The following is a 7,484-nucleotide window of genomic DNA, read 5'->3' on the forward strand; positions in this document are numbered from 1 at the left end:
AATGTTTGGCAAAACACCCATGCATTCAAGGGTTAAATCAAAACACGTTGTAGTTTATTTATGGGCCTTTTTGAGCGAGGGCCACTAAAAACATCTTCTCGACAATGTAAGTGATGACAGTTTTGGCCTTAACAAGTAGCATTACCTGTGTAAGAAAAGTGCAAAAGAAGGAAATCATGTGAGGTGGAGAAGGAAACAGAGATGACGGCAAAGACCCATAACATCACTTTCTCAGTTTTGTCAGATAGTCTTCCCACAGGTATACATTTGTACATATGGAAATATATATAGCCAAGGAGCAAAAAGCAATGAATTGTTTATCATAGTCATATTTTAAATCAAACCATTTCAATGATTAACATCACCCAACATTTCTTTAATAAATAGGTTACCAAACCACAAATAAAAGGTACTTTACTTTAAACACCTATAGGGGTGCAGGTGCATCAGTATAGCCTCAGACACTATTGCAGCATTGAAGGGCCATGCTTATACTCCACCTTGTGGACATTCTTTTGTAGACAAGCATAAGATAAAACATACATTCTTATCTTATAATATCAGCACTGTGAGAAATCTCCCTATTACAGTATAATAAAATGAGCATATTTGCAACAGATATCTAATTAATTAAAAACATGTGCACTTTGTGCTGGAAAATGTAAAATACACTGAAAAAAGTGGTCACCTGCAATTGCATCAAGGATTTTATTATTATTATTATTATTATTTTAACTTGAAAAATAATATGTTTGTTGGTATCCCTATTTTATTAATTTTTTCAGGTAAATTATTCAGATTAAATAAATTAAAGTGAATTAAGATGTTATCACATGAAGTATATTTTTAGGTTATTTAAAAAAAAAAAAACATGTTTTACAGTGTAGTGTAAATAAGTCACGTGTTACAACAAATGTGACCTGCTCCTCACTAAAATAAAAAGGAAAGAAGTTAAAGCTCAATCGACAGCATTTGTGGCATAATGATGATTACCAAAACAATTCATTTCGGCTCATCCCTCCTTTTCTTTAAAAAAAGCAAAAATCGAGGTTCCAGTGAGGCACTTACAATGGAAGTGAATGGGGGCCAATTTTTGGAGGGTTTAAAAACAGAAATATGAAGCTTATAATTTTATGAAAGCACTTACATTACTTCTGTTAAAACTCATGTATTGTTTGAGCTGTATATAAAATTGGCTATAACTTCACACAGAAAAAGTTTGTAAGTGATTTCATCGCACTAAAATCATGTTTACACAAATATCCTTTACGTCTTGTGGCTAAACTTTTGAAACAGTATTTTAACATAAAAACATTGGCCCCATTCACTTCCATTGTAAGTGCCTCACTGTTACCTTGATTTTTGCTTTTTTAAAGAAATGGAGGAACAAGTCAAAATAAATTTTTGTGTTAATCAATATTATGCCACAAATGCTGTCGATTGATCTTAACTTGCACTGAACCCGGAATATTCCTTTAACTGATTTTATCAGCCATCATTTAAATCATTATGTCTTAACAATGGTTTGGAGTCGAATAATTACATCATTAGAAAGTTGAGACTTTTCTTTTTTACTTTAGTATATAAACTCAAATGTGTTTCTGGGTCAAAGTGACTCAAAATGATAGAGCAGGTCATAAATGTTCTAAATCAGTTGTGTACTGAATGCATCCTCAGCTTTGAGAGGCAAATATAAGTCAGTGATTCAGCACCTTGGACAGTACAGATGACAGTTCATTTCCAGAGAAGGAAATAGCCAAAGGTCACAGATTCCTGTCAAGCATGTCAGTTAGAGGATGTTTTTGTCTGAGGTTTCATTCTCATCAGTCTATTCCCAGATGACAAAAAAGGTATGTCTTCTAATAAGAATCAAGAGAAAATCAATATATCTCTTAACGATGGTAATAAACCAGCAGGTGGCAGTATGCAATTTATTTAATTCTGAAAGTTGCCTGACAATCCTTGACTCCCACCTGATTTACAGATACTGTATTTCTCAGTCTTGTTTGCACTAACCAGTGAAGCAAGAGGATGGCAATCACCTGTTTTCACAAATCACTTTGCACAGGAAAGAAAACAAATATGCTCTACCAGCATTTTTAACCCTTTGAGTGGACTTATAGACAGAGGCTGACCTCTTTTCTCACAGAACATTTCTGGCACTGATCTACGCAGCACCAGTGAAACTGACACAGACAGTTTTCCTCATATTCCAGAGTGTGGTCAGCAAAACCTTTGCCACAACACGGGCTGTCACAGGCTTCCGGCCCTGTCTCTGTGATATTACACACTATACAGGCCCCGTGTGCCTTCTGTACCAGCCCTCTGATTGGCCTAGCAGAAGTCAGGCGACTCAGCTGAATAGATGAGAACGTTAGCATCCAGGGGTGGACTATCTGGATTGATGGGAACAAGTGATTTACCATCATTCCCACCCATCACATGGATGGCCGCATGGAAGCTCTGCATGAGGTGGTCACCAACCTGAAGGAAGAGAGGCATCTTCTTCCAGCAGCTGCGGAGAGCGCAGGAACCAGAAAGGCCATGACATTTACACTCCATCCGCATCTGTATCCGTATGGCATTTATATGTGCACACACACAAAAGTCATGACAAAAGAGAAAAGCAAGTATCTAATTAACAGCGGTAATAAAAAAACTCTTTAGAGATCAAGTCCAAACATTCCAAAATTCTAATGTATATCACATTTCTATGAAGATCGTCACTGATTGCCTCAAAATGCTACAATGTCTAAACATGCTTAACATAAACATAGAGAGCACTGAAAGAGAAATATACAGTATGGGTCATTGACAAATACGGCTGAGATGATAGAAATAAGAAATCTTGTGTCAAGTTCATAGAAATGTAATATTTGTGTCCATGTTGGTTTTATAAATTTTGAAAAAGCATTCATAGCATTTTTTTACATGTAATAATAATAATAATAATAATAATTGAATGGCAAAAAAGTCAAGTGGTGTAGTCATCAAGTAAAAGTTATTAAAATACTTTCCTTGCTCATTTAATACACATGAGTGTACATGACTTGATCATTAATTAAAAAAACAAAACCCCTTTTTTAAAACTAATTTTTCAAGGTATATTTTTAAGTCATGAATATCAAGACGTTTACTCAGGCTTACTTCATTTGACCTGAAAACAATTTGCCTTTTCATCAGATATCTTCTGATATTTAAAGTCATGAGGGTCTAAAGGGGTCCTCTATGTTAGAAATGGCATTTTTTATGTATTTTTGAATAACTTGGATCCAGACAGAAATTTTCATCACATCATTGAGCCATTCTTTAAACAAAATGCCAAAATGCAGTGTGTGCCAGGGTAATTCAGTAACTTGTGAACAGTTCCTATTGACCTGTTTCATGTGACGTCACTACATGACCACGCAGCCACGTTTGTGACCAATATTCCATATAGCCTGTGGCGGAATGATCTGCCCCTCTGGCATGTCTTCATCGCCCCGCCTCTTAGGGCCGCCTTTCAGCCAGGCTCACAACAGGAGTTGGGCAGGAGAGCGAGAAGAGGTGCATAATTAATAAGCCTCATTCTGTCAGCGGTGAATGAAGCACACCTGATGGGAATAATGCTTCATCACCGCTGTCTTTAAAAAGCAGAGCGCATTTTTCTCGGGGAGCCGGCTTCAAATCTCCATGTGTGCACACACTGGCATCCTCGCACGCCTAGGACCAGAGCTGGGAGGTTTCAGAGTTGGACGTGCTGCCAGACCCGTTCCTCGGACCCCCAGATGCATTAATGAGTCGCCGGGGGTGAACAGCTCACGTCGCCGCCGACGAGCTAGATGCTGGGCCGCCTTCCCCTCACACCTGCCATGGGCCTGGGAAGACAGGCTGCCAAGGATGCCGCCGCCCCTCATGCCATGGACCCTAGAGGGGAGTGTGAGCGGCCGACGGACCCAGCTCATACCTGGGCCATTCTATGGACACTATCGCGCCCTTCACGGAGCCCCGTCTCACCGCAAGGATGCCAGATTCCCCCTTTATTATGAACACCATTCCCCCTTGGACACTTTATTACCCCTTTTATGGACTTGTTATTTTTATTATTATTTCCAATAAATGCCTCTCCAAGGCTTGACGCCACACCCAGTGTTTCTGTCTCTTGCTCACCCCGCCACAAGCCTCATTGTGCTGCGCTGTGTGATGCGACAAAAACCTTCTTCAGGAGTCAAAAGCAGCTCTTACATTTATAAAACTGTGACTAAATCAGACCAGAAAACAACACAAAAACATTTGTATCTTCTGAATGAGAGATGTTTGCGGTGATGTACCAGTGGGTGTGTGTACTTACAGGTCACATATCAGACTCGCCGGCGAACGGAGATGAATCATAGAGAAAATATCTTTAAATATTTTTAATAGCAAAAGTTCAATTTGGCAATATCTGTGCTGTCTTCAGACCTGTATGAACCTTTCCTGGGACTGGGCATGGAGCAAAAGCCATTTGTGATATTTGATGTGGTTTCTTGGGTGTTTTTCCATTCACAGCCATTGTTTCCTCCTGCTGATGGTCACAAATATGGTGGCTGTGGGGAAAAGTGACGTCACTGAAACAGGTCAATAGTAATGATGTTAAGCTTGCCTGAGTAAGGATACTTAGTTTTAACTGTTGTTGTGGTCAGATATGGAAAATCATTCTGGTATATATAGGCTATTTTATGAGCAATTTTATTTGACCATGTAGCTTTAAAGATTAAAAGTGCAGGATAAAAAAGTGCTTGTTATGACTGCAGTTGGTAACAGAAAGAGAAGTCAGTATGAATATAATTTTTTATTATTTATATGTACCAGCCGTCCTGCCTCATTGTTGTGCCGATCAATGAGAGTCTTGATGTCACTCTTCACTTTTCACTGCCTGATGTCCGTGAACTGCTTTGACTGCACTGATTGAAGTGTATTTGAGGCTGCAGACACAAGTCTGTTTGGATATGTGGGGATATGTGCATTCCTACTAGGACTTATTTAACATACAACAATGACAAACCATGGTTTACAGCAAAACTCAGGCAGCTTCGGCAGGCAAAAGAGGATGCTTACAGAAGTGGGGATAAAATCTTGTACAATCAGGCCAGGAACACACTGAATAAGGAAATCAGAGTGGCTAAAAGAAGCTACTCTGATAAGCTGAAAAACAAGTTTTCAGCTAACGATCCTGCATCAGTGTGGAGTGGCCTGAAAGAATTTACTAACTTTAAGACACCATCCCCCAATACTGTAGGGAACTAACAACTGGCTGAAGACTTGAATGTGTTTTACTGTATATTTGAAAAGCCCAGTCTCACACCCCATACCCGCTCTGACCTTCAATTCACACCAACACCTCCTGCAACCCCCCTCCTCCCTCCTCCTGCTACTCAACCTGCACTTAAAATCTGTGAAGAGAATGTGTGCCAGGGCTTCCAGAAACAAAAGACAAGGAAAGCACAGGGCCCAGACGGTGTTTCACCCACTTGTCTAAAATCCTGTGCTAACCTGCTGGCCCCCATCTTCACAAAGATCTTCAATGATCACTGGAGCAGTGTGAAGTTCCATGCTGCTTCAAAAGGTCCATCATCTTTTCTGTCCCAAAGAAACCCAAAATCACAGGACTTAATGACTACAGACACGTCGCTCTGACGTCTGTGGCCATGAAATCATTTGAAAGGACTGGTGTTGGCCCACCTGAAGGACATCACTGGACCCTTTCTAGATCCCCTGCAATTTACTTATTGAGCAAACAGGTCTGTGGATGATGCAGTCAACATGGAATTGCATCATATCCTGCAACATCTGGACAGACCAGGCACATATGCAAGGATCTTTTTTGTGGACTTCAGTTTGGCTTTCAACACCATCATCCCAGCTATTCCCTGGACTAAATTACACCAACTTTCTATTCCCATGTCTATCTGTCAGTGGATCACCAGCTTTCTTACAGACAGGCAGCAGCTAGTGAGACAGGGGAAATTCACTTCCAGCACATGAACAATCAGCACTGGTGCCCCCCAGTGATGTGTGCTCTCCCCACTACTTCCTGTATACCAATGACTGCCCCGCCAAGGACCCCTCTGTCAAGCTCCTGAAGTTTGCAGATGACACTACTGTCATCGGCCTCATCCAAGATGACAATGAGTCTGTATACAGAAGTGAGGTTAAATGGCTGGCTCACTGGTGCAGTCAAAAAAACCTGTAGCTGAACACACTCAAAACAGTGGAGATGATTGTAGACTTTAGGAGGAACACCTCAATATTGACCCTGCTCACCATTCTGAACAGCACTGTGGCAGCAGTGGAGTCATTCAGGTTCCTGGGCACTACCATCTCACAGGACCTGAAGTGGGAGACACACATTGACTCCACTGTGAAAAAGGCCCAGCAGAGTTTGTACTTCCTTCGCCAGTTGAAGAAGTTCAACCTGCCACTGGCGCTGCTGATACAGTTCTACTCAGCAGTTACTGAGTCTGTCCTCTGCATTTCAGTAACTGTCTGGTTTGGTGCAGCTATGAAATCGGACATCAGCAGACACAAAGAACAGTTTGGACTGCTGAGAGGACTATTGGTTGCCCCCTGCCCTCCCTTGAAGAACTGTACACTTCCAGAGTGAGGAAAGGGGCTTTAAAATCACTCTGGACCCCACTCACCCAGCCCCCTACCTTTTTGAACTGATGCCTTCTGGCTGGTGCTACAGAGCACCGAGCACCAGAACCGTCAAATACAGGAACAGTTTTTCCCTCAGGCTATCCATCTCATGAACAGTTACAACTGCCCCACTGAGCAATAATTTTGTATAATACACAGCTTAGTATATTTATATTTTATCCAACATATCCTACCTCTTTTGCCATACATTCCCTTGCATCTGTATATAGCAGATTGTATCTGTATACTGTACACACACACACACACACACACACACACATATGTGTGTGTATATATAATAGCTATATATTGTCTTATTGTGTATTTCTAAATTTAATATTCACGTTTTATTTTTATTCTATTTTTTGTTATAATCTCTGTCTTGTTGCTGTATTGTTTGTGCACTGGAAGCTTCTGTCACCAAGACAAATTACTTGTATGTGTAAGCATACTTGGCAATAAAGCTAATTCTGATTCTGATTGTGATTTTGATGAGACTTCTCGTAGCCAAAGTCTAAATCATCACCACAGCCCCCCCATTCCCAATGCCTGTCTCGGACAGTTGAAACATGGTTGGGCACCTCCTCTGCTGGGGAGTTGGGGTGAGTTTCAGGGGAACTTTGAAGGGTCACACAGCTGCACTGAGCCAGCTCTCCCTGGCTGCAGGCTTGTGTTACTGCATGCAGCACCTCGGCAGCTGTGATGGCATACACAAACGCAGTTTTGTATCTAGGGAACATTTCATAGAACCTTATGTTATGCAGTCTGTCTGCATCTAAAACCTTACATAATGTCTCATGAATCTGAAAAAGTACGTTGTGTGGTGA

This window comes from Myxocyprinus asiaticus, chromosome 12 (assembly GCF_019703515.2).
Source record: "Myxocyprinus asiaticus isolate MX2 ecotype Aquarium Trade chromosome 12, UBuf_Myxa_2, whole genome shotgun sequence".
Lineage (NCBI taxonomy): Eukaryota > Metazoa > Chordata > Actinopteri > Cypriniformes > Catostomidae > Myxocyprinus > Myxocyprinus asiaticus.